Genomic DNA, 23,294 nt, shown 5'->3' on the forward strand with positions numbered 1-23,294 from the left:
AGCCGGCTTCATGCAGGAAGCTCGATGTGGGACTCGATCCTGGGACCCCGGGATCACACCCTGAGCCAAAGGCAGACACTCAACCATTGAGCCACCCAGGTGTCCCTCTTTAAGCCCCTTTTTAAATCTTTAAAATGACTAGGGATCCCTGGGTGGCGCAGCGGTTTAGCGCCTGCCTTTGGCCCAGGGTGCGATCCTGGAGAACCAGGATCGAATCCCACGTCAGGCTCCCTGCATGGAGCCTGCTTCTCCCTCTGCCTGAGTCTCTGCCTCTCTCTCTCTCTCTCTCTCTCTCTGTGTGTGACTATCATAAATAAATAAAATTTAAAAAAAATAAAATGGGACTAAAAGTGCTACCTTTCAGACTTCTTGAAAAAATAAAATAAAATAAAATAATAATAATTATTGCATGCAAACAATTTAGCTGTGTGATTTGTATATAACTTTCAATAGCTATTTTTGTTATTTGCTTCTGTTATCTCGAGTCTCAATCTTATTTCATTCAAGTTTATGTTCTCTTCTTCACTACCTACTACTTTTTACTATTCTCTGGGATTGTGGTTTAAGAATTTAATCATAGTTTCAAGAACTATATATTTGATAAAGGTTACAAACTCCCACTATAAAGTGAATAAGTTCTAGAGATCTCATATTCAGCATGTGGACTGTAGTTATCAACACTGTCTTATATACCTAAAAATTGCACATGACACCTGCATCATGGCTACGTAAGACATTCCTCATTTTTACCCCACCCAACAAATAAATTCAGCATCCAGCCATGAATAAAAGTGCCTTTGTGGGAACTGAGAAGTTCAATACCATATGCCAGGGGACACAGGCAGAGAATGTGTATCAGTAATAGGTAAACAGATATTGATACCAGCTGTGGAAACTGCTATAGTCTGTGAACATGTTCCAGCTCCTTTTTGGCTATGGTCTGGAAATACCTGGAGGATATGGACTTAAATAGTTACCAATGGACAAGCCTTTGTCAAAGTCCAGATTTCTAGAGAAGTTCTAGTTTACACTAGAACTGTGTGTGCATGTGTGTGTGTGTGTGTGTGTAAAAACATATGTAAAATTTGACTTTGCCTGCATTACCTTTTCCCTAAGGCAGCACAGTTTAGAGATAAGCAAGACTTTCTGGGCCTTTGATTTCTCCTGCAGGGGAAAAGGAGAGTGAGTTGGGTATATATCTGGTATCCTCATCTGTACTGAATACTGCCAAAGAGACTAATTTCTACACTACTAAGTTGAAAGCTTCTTGACTGGGGGGGAAGGAATAGGAAGAATAGCAGATAAGATTCTCAAAGGATATTAAAGGGGATGGTTCTTGAGAGCTGCATTGTAGATTCTAATATGAAGCATGACAATAAATCTCTGAAAGCCTCACAACTGGATCCCAGAAGTGGCCTATGGGCCCACCCAATGCATTTTGTACCACATCCACATCTCCCTATACTATGAACTGACTCAGATTCCCAGACAGAAGATAAATAAGTTCTGGGGATCTAATGCATAGCATGGTGACTATAGTTAACAATATTGTATTATATACCTGAAAGTTGCTTAAAGAGTATATCTTACATGTTCTTACCACAAAAAAGAAATGGTAAATATGTGAAGGGGATGTTAGCTAATGCTATGGTGGTAATCGTTTTGCAATATGTATGTATCAAATCAACACATCGTATGTCATAAACTTAAATGATAGTATATGTAAATTATACTAAAAAAGTTGGAAAAGTGAAGTGGCTAAAAGAATAGATCTTAAATGATCTCAACACACAAAATTATGTGAGATAACAGATGTGTTAACTAACCTTATTGTGGTAATCATTTTGCAACACATGTATGTATCAAATCCTCATTTTGTTCACCTTTAGCTTCCTTCATGTTATTCAATTATATCTCAATGAAGCTGGAAAAAATATACATTTGAAAATAAATCTCATTAAGCAGATATAATCATTATGAAAAAATCTGAAACATGTTTTTGAAGAACTTTTCTAATGCAATTAAATAAATAAAAATACAAACTATAAATGTTATTAAAATGAGATAAAACTATATTTAACATTTTAATGTATTTTTTCTCTTTTTAGTTAATAAATATAGATTCCTCCTCATTATTCTAAATCTCTTCATAGCATCCCTTTGTAGAGACAGGTCATTATTCATTTAACTAGTTCTCTATTTTTGATTATTTAAATAGTTACCTGTAGTGGAAATCATAAACAATTCTTCAGTGGACATCTGATCTCTATCATGTACTTTTGCTTATTAATTTCTTAGGATGAATTTCTAAATGTTAAATTTCTGAAAGTTTGTAGAGTCTGTGATACATGTTGCCAAAGATGGATGAAAGTGCCTCTTTCTCAAGGTGCTTGCCAACACTAGGTATTATTCGTTTAATCTTTATCTCAGGAAAGGTGCTGATATCTAATTTTGTTTTTATTTTCATTCCCTTAAGTACTAGTGCAATTTAATGTTTGTTGGGCTTTCATCTTCCTTTGTTTAGAAATCCCTAAGGATGACTCTTTAAATACTAAGATTTATTATTTTATCATTGTAAAGGTGGAAAGATTGATCGACACCAATCTTACTGAAGTAATATCACAATGTTGGCAGAACTCCCTTCCTTTCTGGATGCTCTAACAGAGAATCCATTTCCACTATTCCCAGCTTCTAAAGCCTGCCTGCATTCCTTTTCATGTGGCCTTCTCTATCTATCTTTAAAACCAGAAACAATGACTCAAGTCTTCCTGTGGCACCTCTCTCACACACTCTTTGCCTCCCTGTTTTACTTTTAAAGTTTTTTTTAATCGAGCTTTTAATTTTAATTCTGGTATAGTTAACACAGTACTATATTAGTTTCAGATATATGACGTAATGATCCAACAGCTCTACGCATTACTTAGTGCTCATCATGGTAAGTGTACTCTTTAATTCTCATCACCAATTTCACCCAACCCTTCTGTTAACCATCAGTTTGTTTTGTTCAGTTAAGAGTCTATTTCTTGGTTTGTCTCTCTCTTTTTAAAATTTTCCTTTGCTCATCTGTTTCTTAAATTCCACATCTGAGTGAAATCATATGGTATTTGTCTTTTCTGACTTATTTCACATAGCATCATATACTGTAGTTCCATCTATGTTGTCGCAAATGGCAAGATTCCATTCCTTTTAATAGCTGAAAAATATCCCACCATACATATATACACACCATATTTTCTTTATCCATTCATCTATTGATGGGGACACTTCAGCTGCTTCCATAATTTGGCTATAGTAAATATTGCTGCTATAACATAGGAATGCAATTATCACTTGGGATTAGTGTTTTCTATTTTGAGGGTAAATACCCAATAGTGTGGTTACTGGATCATAGGGTAGTTCTACTTTTGACTTTTTGAGGAACTTCCATACTGTTATCCACAGTGGCTGCACCACTTTACTTTCCCACCAACAGTGCAAGAGGGTTCCTTTTACTTCCATTTCCTCACCAGCACTTGCTATTTCTTGTGTTTTTGAGTTTAGTAATTCTGTTAGGTGTGAGGTGGTATCTCATTGTAGTTTTGACCTGCATTCCTGTAATGATGAGTGATTTTGAGCATCTTTTCATGTCTGTTGGCCATCTGTGCGTCTTCTTTGGAGAAACGTCTGTTCATATCTTCTGCCCATTTTTTAAATTGGATGATTTGTTTTGGGAGGGATTGAAATTTCACTATTTGCAGATAATGTGATACTATGTATAGAAATCCCTAAAGACTACAAAAAAACCCTACTAGAACTGATAAATGAATTTAGTAAAGTCATAGGATACAAAAATCAGTGTATAGAAATCTGTTTATAGATTAATGATTAATTATGAATAAATTGAAAAATTGAGATAATCCCATTTGCAATTGCACCAAAAATAATAAAATACATAGGAATATACCTAACCAAAGAAGTGAAAGACCTGTACTCTGAAAACTATAAAACATTGATGAAAGAAATTGAAGACTACACGAAGAGATGGAAAGACACTGGGTTAAAAGAACAAATATTGTTAAAAATGCTTATACTACAAAGCAATCTACAGATTTAAGGTAATCCTTATTAAAATACCAAGAGCACTTTTATAGAACTAGAACAATCCTAAAATTTGTATGGAACCACAAAAGACCCCAAATACCCAAAATAATCTTGAAAGAAAAACAAAACTGGAAGTATCACAATTCCAGACTTTGAGTCTTATTACAAGCTGTAGTAATCAAAAGAGTGTGGTATTAGCACAAAAGCAGACACATAGATCAATAGAACAGAATAGAAAATCCAGAAATAAACCCACAATAATATGGTCAATTAATTGTCAACAAAGGAGGAAAGAATATATAATTGGGGGAAAAAACAGTCTCTTCAACAGATGGTGTTGGGAAAAATGGATAGCTATATGCAAAAGAATGAAACTTGTTCCGCTTTTTAGAACTCATATAATTAGGTTGGGCCCACCTAATTCAGGATGATTTTCCCATCTCAAGGATATATCCTTAATTACATCTGAAAAATTCCTTTCTCCATGTAATGCAACATATTTACAGGTTCTAGGGTTATGGCATGAACATCTTTGGGGAACTATTATCCTGCCTATCACAACCCCTTTTTATTTTAATAGATATCTCATTTTATATCAATAAAACTTTATATCAGTATATTTATCACTCTCCTCTCTCTCTACCACCGATCAAAAATCACTGCTATATCTGCACAGACATCACAGCACAGAGTCTAAGCATGAAGACATGTAGCCAAATATCCAGACTCAACTCCAGCTTCAATTTTTGTGAGTTTGGTGCATCAATGAGCATGATGACATATAGTTTAAAATGGAAATATCCTAGAACCTACATCCTATTTTTTGACAGTTAACTCATGCAAAATACTTGGTATGTCATAGGGCTTCAAATAATTTATGTCATAAAGAATATTTATACAACATGTAGAAACGTTCTTCTGTAATTAGTAAGATTGGTTGCTATTCTCAGTAATTGAAATATATCATTGAACAAAACATGGAAAAATACTGTCTCAGAGACTATATGCTAGTGATGAGTGTGGGCATGGGAGAGACAATAAATAACCTAACAGGAAAGTTATATAGTGTTACGGACTGAAATGTGTCTCCAAAATTTATATGTTGAAGTCCTAACCCCTGTACCTCATCTATCTAAATATAGTAACTGTATTTAGAGATAGGATCATCAAATTGAAATGAGATCATTAGTGTAGGCCCTATTCGAAATGGATGTTCTTATAAAAAAAAAGGTAATTTAGAGGCACTTACAGAGGGAAGACTAGATAAAGACACAGAGAAAAGATGGCCATCTATGAGCCATGGTGAGAGGCTTACCCTACATTCTTCAGAAGCAACCAAGCCTGCTGACAACTTAATCTTGGACTTCTAACCTCTGGAACTGTAGGACAATAAATTTCTGTTGTATAAGCCACACATCCTGTGGTATTTTATTATGGCTGCTCTAGCAAACTAATACATATATGTTAGAAATTGATAATTGCTATGGGAAAAAATAGAACCAGGTAAGGAAGTTGATGAGTATGTAGGAGTACACATTTTAGTTTAGAGAAGGAACCTTTGCCTGGTTATTGCTCCTGCTCACAAGTAGGGTAAAATGCCACCACAGAAGAATTCTACCAGTATGTCATCCCTTTGATTACTTTTTCCAAGTGGGTCCAGCCTGACCAATAAGGATTGCAGCTATTTCTGTATTTTTCTTATCTAATTTAGTAAATAGGTATCCACAATAGGCATTATATTGACAATTACAAGTTATGAATGGCTGTTTTTAATAAAAGTTTCCTAAAGTTTGGAATACAAGATAATTTCCCCTTAGAAACACTATTTCTGGCTAACCACTCCCTCAACAATCAGTACCACAATTGAGTACATTTGTTTTCCTAATTTTATATTAATCCCTGTGTACATCCTAATATGGCTAGTTGACTAATGGCAAATCACTACCCTGTAGTTAGGATACAATCTTTAGTTCTTTATTCCATATTTATCTATAATTATTTAGGGTGACAGCGTTGTGGTGAATACAGATGCAACTGAATCCCACCTTCTTTCTGTGTTAATTTATATCAGCTGTCTATCACAAGTATTATGCCAACAGTTTCCAATCTAAAATCTCTGGTTTTTCTTTGTTTGTAAGGTGACTGAAATACTAAATTTTCACTTGGAATCAAAACTGTAAATATCAGATTCTTAGGCTACTTTGAGAAAATAATTTTTACCCAAATGAAGCCTGAGATATACTGACAATATTAACTAGATCAAATATTCTGGAGCTTTGTGAGGATCAGTTGAAATCCTATGTGGAACAAACTTCATAAAAATGATTATTCATATGCATGCCCCGAGTTCAGTCCCTGGAAACCTGGACTATGTGCTATAGGACAGAGTTAATTTTCTCCTACCTACATAATTCTTGGAGTAATGCAAAATGGTAGAAATATTTAGTCAGAGGATATCTGGGTTGAATGAGATAAATTACCATAACAAAGTTTCAACTCCTTTTTTAATGGTTTCTGAGTGGTCACCTGTGATGGTGAATCTGTAGGGAATCCTAATATATAATCCAAACTTGGATTTTAAAAAGTCAGTGAAAATAGCTCCCTTTATTCTCAGGTAGCACATTGCATCTTTGAAGAGCTCTTCCCAACTCCGTTTTCTTTTGAGATTTGCATTTTTAGAACAAGTTTACATTTACAGAAAACTTGAGAATGTTTCCTTAATCCCCTACCCAGTTATTAACATTAACATTTTACATTAACATGATACACTTGTTAAATTAAACTGATACAGGGCAGCCCATGTGACTCAGCGGTTTAGCGCCGCCTAGAGCCCAGAGTGTGATCCTGGAGACCTGGAATCGAGTCCCACCTCAGGCTCCTTGTATGGAGCCTGCTACTCCCTCTGCCTGTGTCTCTGCCTCTTTCTCTCGTGTCTCTCATGAATAAATAAATAAAATCTTAAAAAAAAAATAAACTGATACAGATATATTTTATTAACTGAAGTTCATAATTTATTCAGATCTCCTTAATTTTTACCTCAAGTGTTCTTTTCTGCTCCATGATCTCACCTAGGATATCATGAGATAAACAGTTCATGTATATCCTTAGGCTTCTATTGGTTATGGCATTTTTTCAGATCTTCCTCATTTTTAATGACCTTGAGAATTTTGACAAGTATTAGCCAGGTATTTTACCGGAAGATAAGATTGGAATAATGAGTTATTGGAAAGAAGACCACAGAATGAAAGTGTTATTTTTATTACATTTTATCAAGGATAAAAAATGTCAATATGGTTTATGGTTGTTGATGTTGACCTTGATCACATACCTGGCTGAAGGTAGTGTTTGCCAGGTAAATGTGCACCATAACCATAAACCTTTTCATTTTTGGGTGTGTTTTTTTCTGTTGTTTTTTGTTGTTGTTGTTGTTTTGGCTTTTTTTGAAGGAGGTACTCTGCTCAATCCATACCTGAGGAGTGACTAGTCATGCTAACTTCATAGAAAGTGGATATCCATATAAATTATTTAGAACAATATGGGAAATTTGTCTCAGCCATTCAATAACATGTTCTATCATTGTACTCATGTATATCAGTATGGATCATGGGTGTTTATTTTATACTTTGGGCTATGACCCAGTGATCCTTTATTTATTGTTTAAATTGGTTGCTTAAATTGTTCCAGCTTTGGCCACAGGAGTTCTTTCAACAATGTGGTTTCTTTTATTCTTTTCTTCTCTTTTCTCCTTTTTTTCTTTTTCTTTCCTTTGCCCCCCCTTTTTTTTCTACCCTCCCTTTCTTAGCACTTTATTATGTTCTGGCCCTAGAGAAAGCTCTCCAGGCTCATCTTCTATGTATTCTACCCCAACGTGTGGATTAGCCATTTCTCCAAAGAGTCTTGATTCCTTTCATTGAGAATGGTATTGGAAACCAAGATTTTGAGACTAGATGCACTTTTTGTACCTGAACTGTCATTTCCTTTAGATGCTCTCAGCTGACAGCACATAAATATGTATTATAACACTTATACATATACATATTTCTAAATGTAACCATCTATCTATATTAATTAAGCTAAAAATGAGTTTGTATTATTTATGAAACTCTAATTCACTGCCATCTGGATTCCCTTGCTTATCTGTAAATTCTCATGCCAACAATGAAAAAGAAGTCTAGCTTCCAATATGCACCAAATCTTTAATTGTTCAATACCAGTATACATACAAAGCAGTATCGGAGTTTTAACTGGTGCCCTATGGGAACCAGTTTTATCAACTGGATGTTAGTACCTGTGCACAGATTCTTTTGTCTTTAGTCACACAGAATCCATTTTGTAAGGTTAGCACCATTTCCCCAATGACAATTTACTTCAGTGATATTATTTCATATATTTGCCATATTATTACATTCTTTTGTTATATTCTGCATTCTATCCTGTGATCTCTCAACTTCCTAAATTACATTTTTAAATTGTATACATTAAAGTACACTTTTGTGCTTTAAAGTTCTATGAGGTTTGACACATAGGTAATGTTATGTATCCATTATTATTATTTAATGCAGAATAGAATTATGGACAAACATTTCCTTCACTTTACCTATTCCTTCCTTCTACAGTTGGCCCCTGGCAACCATCAATCATTTTATTTTCTCTGTAGTTTACCTTTTCCAGAATATCCAATAATTGGAATTATACAGTGTGTAGCCTTTTACAATAGACTTCTTTCACTTAGCTCCACTCATTTAAGATTTATCCATATATTTGCCTGGTCAATAGTTCATTCTTGTTTATTGTTGAATAGTGTTTCATTCAAAGAATGAATCCCACTTTGTTCATCTACTAATCTGTTGAAGGATATCTTCATTACTTCCAGTTCTTGACTGCTATGAATAAGGCTGCTGTAAACATCTGTGTACAGGTTTTTGTCTGGACCTAAATTTTCAAATCATTTGTGTAAATACCTGGGGGGCAATTGGTGGATTATATGGTATCACTATATTAAGCTTTGTAAGAGACCACCAAGTCCTCTTCCAAAGTGGCTGTATTATTTTTCATTCTCACCCACAATGAATGGCAGTTCCTATTTTTCTGCATTCTTGACAGAATTTACTATTGCTGGCTTTCTGAATTTTACACACTCTAATAAATACATAGATATATCTTAGTGATGTTTAAATTTATAATTCCCTCATGACCAATGATGCTGAGGATCTTTACATGTGATTATTGCTGTTTATATATATATATATATATATATATGCATATATATATATATATATATAAAAGATTTTTTTATTTATTCAGAGAGAGAGAGAGTCAGAGACACAGGCAGAGGAAGAAGCAGGCTCCATGTAGGAAGCCCCATATGGGACTCAATCCCAGGTCTCCAGGATCACACCTCGGGCTGCAGGCGGCGCTAAACCGCTGAGCCACCGGGGCTGCCCTGCTGTTTATATTCTTTGACAGCATGTCTGTTCAGATCTTTTCTTTCTTTCTTTCTTCTTTCTTTCTTCTTTCTTTCTTTCTTTCTTTCTTTCTTTCTTTCTTTCTTTCTTTCTTTCTTTCTTTCTTTTTCTTCTTTCTTTCTTTCTTTTCCTTCCTTCCTTCCTTCCTTCCTTCCTTCCTTCCTTCCTTCCTTCCTTCCTGACAGTAGACATTTTTTGCTTCTTGTGCCTTTGGTATTATATTCTATTCAAGAAATTATTCTATATCTAGTGTCATGAAGCTTTTGGCCTATCTTTTCTTCTGAGAGTTTTAACTTTAGGTCTTACAATTAGGCCTTTGATCCATTTTGAGTTAATTTTTGCATGAGGTCTAAACTCGTTCTTTTGCGTGTAGATAGATATCCACTTTCCCTAGCACTATTTATTTAAATAATTGTATTTTGGGATCCCTGGGTGGCACAGCGGTTTAGCGCCTGCCTTTGGCCCAGGGCGTGATCCTGGAGACCCGGGATCGAATCCCACGTCGGGCTCCCGGTGCATGGAGCCTGCTTCTCCCTCTGCCTGTGTCTCTGCCTCTCTCTCTCTCTCTCACTGTGTGCCTATCATAAATAAAAAAAAAAAAAAAATTAAATAATTGTATTTTCTCTCATTTAGTAGTCTTGGTGCCCTTATCAAAAAAATATTTGATAAAATATGTGAGCTCTCTGCTTTACTCCTTTGATCTATATGTCTTTATGCTAATACCACACAATTTTGATTATTGTAGTTTTGTTGTAAGTTTTGAAATCAGGATGTATGAGTATTTCATCTTTGTTCCTCTTTTTCAAGATTGTTTTGATTATTAGGAATCCTTTAAGATTCTAAATTAATTTTAGGATGGCCTTTTTAATTCCTGAAAAAAAGTGTCATTGCGATTTTGATAGCGATTACTCTGAATCTATAATTACAGATGTATATATTAGCAACGTTAAGTCTTCCAATCCAGGAACATGGGATATATAATCATTTGTGTAGGTCTTTTAAAATTTCCTTTAGCAATACTTTGTGATTTCTATCACACAAATCTTTCACTTCTGGTTAATTCCTCAGTGTGTTATTCTTTTTGATACCATTGTAAATATTTTTTTTCATAATTTTTTATTTTCAGATCATTTATATTTAGTGTCTGTAAATGTGGCTGATTTTGTGCACAAAATTAATTATTGCTGAAACATCAGTGTTTTCTACATATAAGATTATATCCTTTGTGAACAAAGGTTATTTTATTTCTTCCTTTGCAACTTGGATGCTTTCATTGCTTTTCCTTGCCTAATTATTCTGACTAGAACTTCAAGTAGTAAAAGTGGCATTTTTGTCTTGTTTCTGATCTTAGAGGAAAATCTTTGTCTTTACCACTGAGTGCAATGTTTGTTGTTTGGGATTTTCTTATATGGATTTTTATGTTAAGATAGTTTCCTTTAATCCTAGTTTTTGTTTGTTCTTATTTCTTAGTGTTTTTATCATGAAAAGCTTTTTAATTTTGTCAAATGCTTTTCCTATATCAAATGCAATTATATGTGTATTTTCCCTTTATTATGTTAATGTGACATTGCATTGATTGATTTTCATATGCAGAACCATCCTTGCATTCCAGGAATAACTGTTACTTGATCATGGTATATAATTCTTCTAATATGCTGCTAAATTCAGTTTGCTAGTATTCTTGAGAATTTTAACACCAATGTTCATGAGGGATATTGGTCTGTAGTTTTCTCATAGTATCTTTGTCTGGCTTTGGTATCAAGATAATGCTAACTCCATAGAATGAATTAAGACATGTTCCCATTGTTTTCTTTCTTTCTTTTTTTTCTTTTCCTTTCATTCTTTCTCTTTCTCTCTCTCTCTTTCTCTCTCTGTCTCTCTGTCTCTCTCTCTCTCACTCTCTTTTTTTTTTTTTTTTTTTTTGGCAAAGTTTGAAAAGGATTGGTATTAATTTCTCTTCAAATGTTTGGTAGAGTTCACCAGTGAAAGCCATCATGTCCAGCATTTTTCTCTGTCAGAATAAATCTGGTTACTGATTCAATCTTCTTACCAGTTATAGGTCTATTCAGATTTTTAAATTTCTTTATAATAAGTCTTGGTAGGTTTTCCACTTCTAGAAATTTGTTTATTTTATATAGGTTATCCAGTTTTTTGGTATACAATTATTTTTAGAACTGTCTTATAATCCTTTTATTTCTATAGAATTAGTAATGTCCTCATTTTCATTTCTGATTTTAATAATTTGAGACTTCTCTCTTTTTTTAGCTAATCAAGTAAATGTTAATTTTCTTTATCTTTTCAAGCACAGATTTTTGGTCCCATTGATTTTCTTCATTGTTTTTCAATTTATTATTTTATTTATCTCTGCTCTAATCTTTACTTTCTAGCTTTTGGTAGCTTTAGAATTAGTTTATTCTTTTTCTGGTACCTTAAATTGAGAAGTTAGGTTGTAAACATGAGATCTTTCTTGTTTTTTAATTTAAGTGTGTACATGTATAAATTTCCCTTTTTGCACTGCTTTTGCTTCACCCATCAATTTTGGTATGTTGTGTTTCTATATTTATTTCTTTCAAGACTTTTTAAATTTCATTTCTGGGTTCTTCTTTGACCCATTGGTTATTTCAGAGTGTGTTAATTTCTAGTAATTTGTGAATTTCTCAGGGTATTTTTTTTCTGTTATTGATTCTTTTTTTTTTAATATTTTATTTATTTATTCATGAGAGACACAGAGAGAGAGAAAGGCAGAGACACAGGCAGAGGGAGAAGCAGGTGCCATGCAAGGAGCCCAACATGGGACTCGATCCCGGGTCTCCAGAATCACGCCCTGGGCTGAAGGCTGCACTAAACTGCCAAGCCACCCGGGCTGCCCTCTGTTATTGATTCTAACAGTGTTCCACTGTGGCTGGAGAAGATCCTTTGTAAGATATCTATCTTAAAATATCTGTTGAGTCTTAATTGGTGGCTTAACACATGGTTTATCCTAGAAGATTCCTCATGTGCACTTGAGAATGTTTATGCTTTTGTGTGGGGTAAAGTGTTCTGTATAGATCTGTTAGATCAAACTGATTTATTATATTGTGTGAGTCTTCTATTTCCGTACTTATGTCATGCTGTATCCATTATTAAGAGTGGGGTACTGAAGTTTCCAACTATTATTGTAGAAATGCCTATTTTTCCCCTCAATTCTATCAATTTTTACTTCATTTTTTTTCAAACTGCTCCATTCCCATGGTGAGGCTTGACTTATGACCTAGAGATAAAGGGGCGCATGCTGTACCAGCTGATCTAGCCAGGCACCTTTTTATATCATATTTTTATGGTCTTTCATCATATGTGTAAATGATTATGGTTATTTATGGTTATTACATAATTTTGCTATGTTAAACTTTTTATAAATACATAATGTCTTTTTCTATTGTAACCTATTCTGATTTAAAGTCTGTTTTGTTCATGATTGTACAGCCACTCTTGCAGTTTTTGGTTATGATTTCATCGAATATATTTTTTCATTCCTTCACTTTCAATCTATTTGTATCATGGATCTAAAAGCAAGTCTCTTGTAGATATAGCATTTAGTTGGATCTTTTTTTTTTAAACCACATTGCCATACTCTGTTTTTCAATTGTGGAATGTAATCCATTTACATTTAAAATAATTATTGATAAAAAGAGACTTACTTCTGTCATTTTGCTATTTGTTTTATATATGCCTTATAATATCTCTTGCCCTTCATTTTCTGCATTTCTCTTGTCTTTTGTGTGTAGTTGATATTTTTTCAGTGAAATGTTAAATTCTCTTCTCATTTCCTTTTGTATATATTTTAAAAGAATTTTCTTTGAAGTTATCATGAGGATTACATTTAACATCCTAAAATAATAACATTCTAGTTTGACTCTTTATCAGATTAACCTCAGAACTATATAAAACTTATACTCCTTTGCAGCTTTATCCTTTTTCCTTTTGATCATTGGTGTCACAAATATTATATACTTATATATTGTGTGCCCTAAAATATAAATTAATAATTATTTTAAATTCACTAGTTCCTTAAAGTAAGTAGAAAACAAAATATTGAGTTACAAATCAAAGTAAAAAAAAGACTTACATTTGGACGACTTAAAATGTATCTAATTAAAAAAATATATATACAAAATTAACAGTGCACTTATCTTGAAGAACACTAAGAAATGTATAGAATTGTTTAATCATTATACTGTGCACCTGAAACTATAAGAATGCTGTATGTCAATTATACTTCATTAAAATAAATAAATAACTACATGAAAAATCATTAAAATGTAGTAGTTCCTTAATCATTCAGACAAATATTTTCTAAAAGATTTTATGTATTTATTTATTCATGAGAGACACAGAGACATAGGCAGAGGGAGAAGCAGACTCTCAACAGGAAGTCTGATGTGGGACTCGATCCCAGAACCCCAGGTTCATGACTTGAGACAAAGGCATAGATGCTCAATCACTGAGCCACCCAGGTGCCTCAATCATAGATAATTAATAGTAACATTACACACTATTATTACAATAATGCCCATGTATTCACCATTATTGAGACATTTATGGCTTCTTATTGGTTTCAGTTGCTGTTTAGTGTCCTTTCATCTCACCCTACAGGAATTTCTTGAGCATTTCTTGCAGGGCAGGTCTAGTGGTTATGAGCTCTCTGTTTTTATTTAACTAGGTATCTTTAAGTTCTTTTTTATTTTTGAAGAGTATTTTCTAGATGTAAGATTCTTGGTTGACAGTATTTTTTCCTTTAATGCTTTGGCTTTAACAGCAGACTGCCTTCTGGTCTCTAAAATTTCTTTTCTTTTTTTTTTTTTAAGATTTTATTTATTTATTCATGAGGGACACACAGAGAGGGAAAGACATAGGCAGAGGGAGAAGCAGGCTCCCTGTGAGGAGCCCAATGTGGGACTCGATCCCAGGATCCTGGGATCATGACCTGAGCCGAAGGCAGACACTCAATCACTGAGCCATCCAGGTGCCCTGCCTCTAAGGTTTCTCATGAGAAAATCTGTTGATAATCTTACTTAGGATCCCTTATACATGACTAGTCACTTCTCTTCCATTGCTTTAAAAATTCTTTGTCTTTGAAAATTTTAGTATAATGTTCTCAGAGTGGGTCTTTGTATTCATTTTATCTGAAGTCTGTTGAGCTTTCTAGATGTCTATATGCCTGTATATCATCACATTTTGGAAGTTTTAGAGCTTTATTTCTTCATTTATTCTCTTTGTCTCTCCCTCTTTTTACAGGACTCCTAAAATAACTATGTGGATCTGCTTGGTGTTACTTCACAGGTCACTCAGGCTATGTTCATTTTTTTTGAATCCTTTTTCTTTCTTTTCCAAATTTATATTGAATATATTGAATATTCAATATAATTTTATTGTACTATCTTCATATTCAGTATTATTTTCTTTTTCCTGCTCCAGTCTGTTTTTATATTCCTCTAGTTAATTGTTTATTTCAGTTTTAATGATTTTCAGGCCTACAATTTATTTTTGGTTTCATTTTAGATTTCATTCTCCTTTTGATATTTTCATTTTGTTCATGCATCATTTTGTTGACTCTCACCACATCTTCCTTGAGTTTTGAGCATCTTTAAATTTTTTTTATTTTTAAATATTTTAAAATATTATTTATTTATTTATTTATTTATTTATTTATTTATTTGAGAGTGAGAGAGAATGGGAGGGAGGGGCAGAGGAAGAGAATCTTTGAGTGGACTCCCCACTGAGTATAGAACTTGATGTAAGGCTCTGTCCCAGGACCACAAGATAATAATCTGAGCAGAAATTAAGAGTTGGTTGCTTACCTGATAGAGCCATCAAGGCACCTAAGTCAGTTGTTTTAAAGTCATTTTCTAGTATAACTTCCTTCATTCTTTTTCAGCAGTAGTTTATTTTCCCTCCTTTGAGTTGTCCAAACTTTCCTGTTTCTTTGTATGCTTTGTCATGTTTTGTTGTTGAAAGTTGGGCATTTGAATTTAATACTAGTAGTATTACTGTGGAAGTTAGATTCTCCCCCTTCCTACAGATTTGCTATTTCTTGTTATTGTTTTGTTTTTTGTAGGCTGTTTCTGTGGCAAAGATCTTCCTGAGTGCAAAATTTAGGTTCTCTCCTGTCTTTCTAGCTTTTTCTTGGATGTGCATCACTTTCTAATTTTTTCTATATAGGCAGAAGTTTTTGAGTGCCCTGCACTTTAATGTATGACTCCTTAAAGGGAAAAAAAGAGAAACATGAAAGGAGGAAAAGGGAAAGACACCAGATCTATACAACACATGAAGTCACTTCAACTTGAGGGGGAACTGCTTGCAATGATGTCCACCTGCCTCTTTTTCTGCACCTCTATAATCAGAAGCAGAAATCAGCTCAGAGCATGGATCCCTGCTGCTTGGAGGACAGGGTTCTATCTTTGTTCATCCTTACTCTTGCAAGATGTGCAAGCTGCACAAGGAGCACACACATAGCTTCTTGCCATGCAGCTGAGATATTGGGGAATGAGTAGCCGCTCCTGTGCTGAAAGCTGAGGTTAACTGAAAATTAACTGCAGTTTACCAGAAGTTGCATGCCTTCAACAGACTCCAGAGTTCCATAGTGATTACATAAGATGATTCTGTCAGTATAATTGTTGTATAGGTAGAGAAATAGATTTCTGATGCTTCCTATTTCACCATCTTCCTGGAAAATTTCTGCTTTACTATTTTTTTAAAGGTTTTATTTATTTATTAATGAGACGCAGAGAGGGAAAGAGGGAGGCAGAGGGAGAGGCAGGCAGGGAATCCAATGCAAGACTTCATTATGGGACCCTGGGATCCTGACATGGGTAGAAGGCAGACAACTGACTGAGCAACTCAAGTGCCCTTCTTTACTTTTGAAGGATTTTTTTTGGGGGGGGGGCTAAAATATAAAATTCTAGGGTTGTAGTTTTCTTTTTTTCTTCATCTTTTTAAAAATACTTAACATTTTTTTTACTTCAGTCTCTTTTAGCTTGCAAATTTTCTGAACAAAAGTCCAATGTAATTCTTATTTCTCTAGGCAAGGTTTTATTTTCTTTCTACCTGCTCCCCTGATTGTCTCTTGTCTTTGTTTTTGTTTGTTTGTTTTTTTTGCAGTTTGCATATGACATGCTTAATTGTTGAATTTTTAGTATTTTTCCTCTTTTGCATTCTTTGAGTCCCTGGATATGTAGTTTGGAGTCTGTCATTTCTTGTTAAAAAAAAAATCTCAAACATGTATTTAAATTTTGTGTGTGTGTGCAGTTCATTTTCTTTCCATCCGCTTTTGGCATTTCATTATATGTTTGTTACACCTTTTGAAAATTTCCCACTGTTTTTTGGATATTCTTTGACATTTTTAATTATTTCTTGTTTTTCAGTTTCAGAAGTTTCTGTTGATATAGCTTGAATCTCATGTACTCTTTCCTCATCTGAGTTCAGTTGTTTACTGATGAGTTCATCTATGCATTTTTTTAAAAAATTTTTTAAAGATTTGATTTATTTATTCATGAGAGACACACCAGAGAGAGGCAGAAACATAGGTAGAGGGAGAATCAGGCTCCATGCAGGGAGCCCAATGTGGGACTTGATTCCAGGACTCCAGGATCATGCCCTGGAGCGAAGGCAGGTGCTCAAGTGCTGAGCCACCCTGGCATCCCACATCCATGCTTTTTTAAATTTCTGTTAATAGTTTTTTAGATTTCTAGCATTTCTTTTACTATTGGTTAGAACTCCCATCTCTGTGCTTACATTATCCATTTGTTGTTGCGTGTTGTTCACATTTTTTCCATTAGAGTCTTTAATCTGTTAATTGTGGTTATTTTTAATACCTTATCTGATATTTTAAAAATCTGTCTCACATCTGTGTCTGATTCTTTTTTAAAAAGATTTATTTATTTAATTTCCTAGAGAGAAAGAGAATGTTTGTGAGTGAGAGGAGGGACAGAGGGAGAGAAACTCAAGCAGACTCTGTGCTGAGTGTGGAGCCTGACTTTGGGCTCAAAACAGGGCTCCAGGTGGGGCTGAACTCAGGACTTGATCTCACAACCCGCAGATCATGATACAAGCTGATATCGAGTCAGAGGCTCAACGGACTGAGCCACCCCCACACTGCTTATATCTGTGTGTGGTTCTGATGCTTGCTTTGCCTCTTCATAGTCTGTTTTTAAATTGTCTTTGGTATGCCTTTTAATTTTTGTTGAACTCCAGACATGATGTATTGACTAATAATAACTCAGGCAACTAGATCTTTAACGTGTGATTTAACGATGGACTAGTAGAAGATCTGTGTTTAATACTTGTTATAATCATGGGGTCAAAAGTCTTTCTTTTAATCTCTTTTTAAAATAGAGTCTATTCCTTAAGGTCTTTTAAGTATAATCCAATGTTATTTCATTGGGGGTCTTTTGATGTCGTGGTAAATTGAAGTGTAATGGGAAGCATTTTGTAATCCTATGATTAAATCTTAATCTTTTGGTGGGTCTGTAACCCTGATTGCAACCTTCACAAATGTTTATTTGTTCTTTTTAACCCTTCTGTTAGTAATGTAGTGGTTCAAATGAGCTACAGTTGAGTAATTTCTCCTTTCCCCGATCAGATAAATTATGAGTAAAGATTTTTCCCTTGCTGAGTACACTTTTATTATGAAGAACACTCTAGAAACTCCGGGCATATTTCAAGTGTTTGCTATTTCTGCCTCCCTACTAGAAACAGAAGGATTTTTTCTTAGCTTTTCATCCTGAGAAACTAGTGATGTTTCAATAGGTAAAACCCATGAAAGTGTCCCCTCACTTAAGACTGTGTCCTCCAGGAGATTCTTACTATAATGCTAGCCTACATTACACTTCCAGCATTTACCATTTAGGTACATATTGCTAGTTAAGTCTTCCTACCAACTTATGCCTTCCAGCAGCTTTTGCTCTGAGTAAATTGATCTCAACTATGATTCTCTGTATTTGCCTTTCTCTCCAGATTCTGGAGTGATGCTTGTCATCTGACCTAAATTCTCTAATGGGCCTAAGAAAATTCATTGATTTTTAGTTTGGTCAGCATTTTCTTGTAAGTATGGGTTGGAAGCTCCCAAAGTCTTTACCTGTTGAAGGTGGAATCAGAAATTTCCCTTTTTCTATTGAGCCAAAAGCTGTCTTTTTATAGCTTCTAGACATTGGCTTAACATTAACCTTTAGATATAACACTTAGACTATTTTTATTCATAATTTTACTGGAATAATGGAAGAAAGATAAATTAGAGTTGCACTGTAATTACTGGGTCCCTGGTTGTCTGTTAGAAATTAACTTATTTCATCATACAACTTTCCAGGTCAATAGTAGTATGCCCTTTTTATAAATGTGGAAATGGACATTAGAGAGGTGAAATAACTTACTTAATGTAACAATTAGAAAATGGAAGAAATAGGATTAGAATCTGGGCTACAAGGCCTAGAACTCAAACTCCATGTTCTTTCTCCTGCAACACGCTGCAGCCACATCAGTGTTAGTAGTGTAGTGGGAGTAGTGGTCAGAGGATATGATACAGAATTTCTTTCCTGATACATTTGAGATTTGAGAATGATCCTTTGATTTAAAATGTACTTGACAAATAAAATAAAATATTCTTGATATTTTGCTTTTATTCAGGTGTGATGAAGCCAGTGGATCAGGAGAACATTACCATGAAAAGATATTTTGTTACAGTTCCCAAGAGGAGAGGCACTCCATACCACAACATTCAGGACTATAAAAGAACTACAGCAACGTTTGGTCAGGAGGCAGAAAAAGTGATAGAAAAGAATGGCTGGAGTCTTTATTGTTGGTGTTCATGATAAAGAATATGCAAAGCAAAGTAGAAAGAAGAGTAGGTTTAGGATTGTATAGTTGGAATAATTTTGGCAGGCTCTAGGCTGTATGGTAATCCTTCATTGCCCAGCACCTGGCCCCAGGTGAGTTAGGACAGAAAGATAGTGTCCTGGACTACAGGAGCCTGATAAAAGAAGGTAGAAGGAGGATATGGGTGTAGGATTGGTTCGTTTGAATAGTTGTTTGCTATCTCTGGGAATTAGCTAATCTTGGAGAAGGCAGTCCATCCCTGGGTATGCAAGGCCCTCACAATGTCAAAACATCATAAAATCAAAAGAAAAATGATTAATACACTCTTCCAGCTAATTCCATGAAAATAGAGATGTATTTTAAATTTTCACCATTACTTTGCCTTTCCTGTGACCAGCCTATACCTTATTTTCTCTGATGTAGCTGTCAGCTATAATCAGTTCATGGGTCTCATCCATTGGCATGTTCAACATTGTCCTAGATTGGGAGGCTCTACTGACATCAGTGTACCTATGGCTCCCATCAATCAATGAGAATTAAAATTAATTACCTATAGTGAGTTTGAAGATTTTGGAGTTTATCAAAGAAAAATGCATGATTGCAACATGACAATAGTACAAAATGAGCTGTATAGGGTAGTGCTTTGATAGGGAATGCCAGGGAAAGCAAGGTCCCCTAGACCTGGAGACATGAAGCCACCAACCAGAAGGGGATGAGGGTAAGGAAATTCCTAGGGAAGGGGCTTACATGTATAGGTAATATTGCTCAACAAAAGCCTATGCATCGCGGAGCTCTGAAAGAAGCTGCTTGGGATCTTTTATAGCTCAGGTCTTGTTTTATCTATGACTAGCAAATGTGTGTAGTTTTACAAATTACAGGCTCTAAATAGCTTAAAAAATATGCTTAATTTGGCTGTATTTAAAATAAGTAGATGTAAAAATAAATAAATAAATAAATAAATAAATAAATAAAATAATTAGATGTATAAAATTTGCCTTTTATATCTGTGAGTTTTGAGCTAATGGTCCTAGCCTGCTGTGAAGAAACAATCAAAATGCCAATATATAAGACCATCTTTGTCTCATTTACATAATATTAGCATATCTATTCTATCAAAGTTTTGCATGTTGAAAGTCACATACAGATTGTCTTCTCAAAAGACTACACCAGATTCATAGTGCCATGTATAAACTCTTTACCACGGTGCGCTTATTCTCTCCCTTACTCTGTGCTTGGCTGTTTCTGATTTTTACCTGTGCATGAAGACAGTATATTACTCTTTAGTCCCTGTTCTGAAATCCAAACCAGTGACTGAGTCCCTCAAATCTATTAACTCCTGCCTTCTAATTTTTCTGCATTCTTCTTTTGTCTTCTTGCTTCCTCTCTCCATCCTTTGACAGAAGTATTGATAACAATTAATTGATGCATTTAATGATGTTGCCTATCCAGTTCTTCCATATTAGGGTGGGGAAATGTTGTTTATCTTTTAGAATCTTCAAAAATGTTTATTTCTATTCATGTGGTTCAGAAAAATACAGTATTTTGGTTGTCTACATGCTACTAAATGATGTGATGATAGAAATAGCATGGAAAAGTTGAGAGAATTGATATATAGGTTAATAATACAACATTTGGAAACCCAGGCATTTACACACAAGGTAGGCTTTGATAATTTACATAAGGGAAATAGAAGTGATATATTATAAGACTCCATAGAAGGAGTAAATACTAGTAAATACGTTTTAGAAAGTATGTGGTTCTAGAGAAGAATGTTACTATAGGTAACATATGAATTTGGCTTAAAGGATTGACTATAGGGAAATAAGAAAAGAGCATACTAAGCAAAAGTCAGAAATGAGAAATTATAGGTAAAATACATATTTTTGGAGAAATAGATACAATTGGAAAAGTAGCATTAAGTAATTATGAAGAGATCTCTACCTTTATAGTTATTTATGAACATGGCTTATCCCCACTAGTTAGTTTATAAGCATTCATATCTCAGTCATTATTATAACCAGAGCACCCATGTTAAAGACATTCAGAGCTGGAGGTCTTTTAAAATTTGGGGGAAATTTGGAAATGTGGAATTGTATATAATAACATAAATCTGAAGTCAAGAGGAGTTAATGGTATTCTAATTACATTACTTGCTCATCTATATAATGAGTATAAGAGTTTACCAATTTTTAAAATTACTTTGGGATTTAAGTTAATTAGATGACTCAATTTTTATCATGGGGTATGTCAAAATTGAAACAGAATGAATGGAGACTATTAAACCTGTTTTGTATACAGTTGTCCTATTTTAAGCTCATATTTATTTTTCATTCATACTTATATAATAAAAATCCTGTGGTCTGTAAAAGCTACCTGTACTTAATACCTGCCTAGAGAGTCAGAATATGAAGTAAGAAGAGTTAATGTTAGTTGTATAAGGTTCAGCTCTTGGCTTTGCCATCTTTTCATTATCTAAAATTGGAGAAACTAATTAAGGACTGAACTTCAGTTTACTCATATGTTAGAATGGGCACTGCCTAGATAATTGTTTTGCAGAATTGACATAGCTATAATGTCAAGAATAGTTTATTTGGTATATAATAGGTTCTCCTTGAATTTTGTTTACTAACACACATTTATGTATTTTCACAATGTTGAAAATAACATGAAGAGCCTAAGAGGAATCTGGATGTGTTGAGTCACTCGGGTCTTTAAGTACTCTCAAGTTATAACAAAATAGATACCTGCCAAGTACTCTGGAGAGGCAGATGGGCAGTTTTTATCTCACCCATGTTGCTGCCCGTACTTCTCTCCCAGACTGAAGAATAGTAGAAGCACATGCAAGAGAGGCAAAAGACCATGAGAAGACCTTAGTTTGACTTTTGCATTTGTCCTTTCAACTACTGTCACACAATGTTTATATGAGAAATATTTTAAAAATCTTTATTCTTTGAAGTAATAGCAGTCAAGAGTAGGTCTACCCAGTACCTTTGATGGAGTTTATTATCTTATTAGTCAACATTTGTTTCAAATGTGTATCAGGATGTGTTTACAACTAAAGACTAATATAACAATATCTGAGGTCATAAAGGATTATGTACTAGGAGGAATTGGAGAACAGAAATAAGTTAATTTTGTATTCCTTTTATAAGGGAAATACTGTTTTTAAAATAGGCCAGTTTGCTATGGGTTCTACTGTTGTGGTTTTCAAAATGAGTCATAGAAAAATATTTAAAAGTTTGAACATAATGCATGAGCATTATGAGACTTATTGCCTGTTATTGCCTGTGCACCTACCACCTGAAGTCATGGCTGGACAGTACATATCAGGGCATACCTGGTGAATAAACCAGAGAGATAAACCAGCTCTCAGACCAGATTCGGATCAGTAGAGGAAAGATGTTCATAAGTTCCAGTTCTCTCAAAATTTTTGCATTCAGTGTATATTCTTTTGACATAAAGTCTTTCTCTTTCTTGCTTGAAAGAGAATATTTCACTTATTCTTTAAAATTTAGTTCTCTCCTGAAATACTACTAAAATGGCAGAAAGATAGAAATCCACAAAATCAAGGAAAACTAGAGCATGTGCAAGAGATTTCCACAGAAGTTTGGAAGCCAGATTTAATAATATTTCTAATACTTGTGTTTTGGGAGCTGATTCCCTCATCCTAAAATTGGCGATAATTTTTGCCTCATAGGGTAAATAAATGTAAATGACATGAGAAAATGAATATAAGGAGTATAACATAATGCTTGGCATGAAAAAAATAGAAGTTAACAACAAGGAGTCATTACATTCTTTTTCAGGTGATTCTCACAGCATTTTCCTTTTTGCACATTCTTTCCAACATGATTCATACTACTTACTAAGCTATCCTTCTCATCCATTATCCTTCTCTGTCTT

At 34.3% G+C, this 23,294-nt stretch overlaps 1 long non-coding RNA gene across 2 annotated transcripts in view; it reads right to left on the reverse strand.

Moving 5' to 3' along the window:
* Positions 1-23,294, reverse strand: part of LOC140615612 (uncharacterized) — a 100,907-nt gene that overhangs the window by 67,953 nt on the left and 9,660 nt on the right. Inside the window, exon 2 of one of the 2 annotated variants that reach the window (XR_012016106.1) lies at positions 1,827-1,924. The exons of the other annotated variant lie outside the window; for it this stretch is intronic. This is a non-coding gene — a long non-coding RNA (uncharacterized lncRNA). The remainder of the gene's footprint in view (positions 1-1,826; positions 1,925-23,294) is intronic. 2 annotated transcript variants of the gene reach the window in all.

The sequence above is a fragment of the Canis lupus genome, chromosome 23, assembly GCF_048164855.1.
Source record: "Canis lupus baileyi chromosome 23, mCanLup2.hap1, whole genome shotgun sequence".
In the NCBI taxonomy this organism is placed as follows: domain Eukaryota; kingdom Metazoa; phylum Chordata; class Mammalia; order Carnivora; family Canidae; genus Canis; species Canis lupus.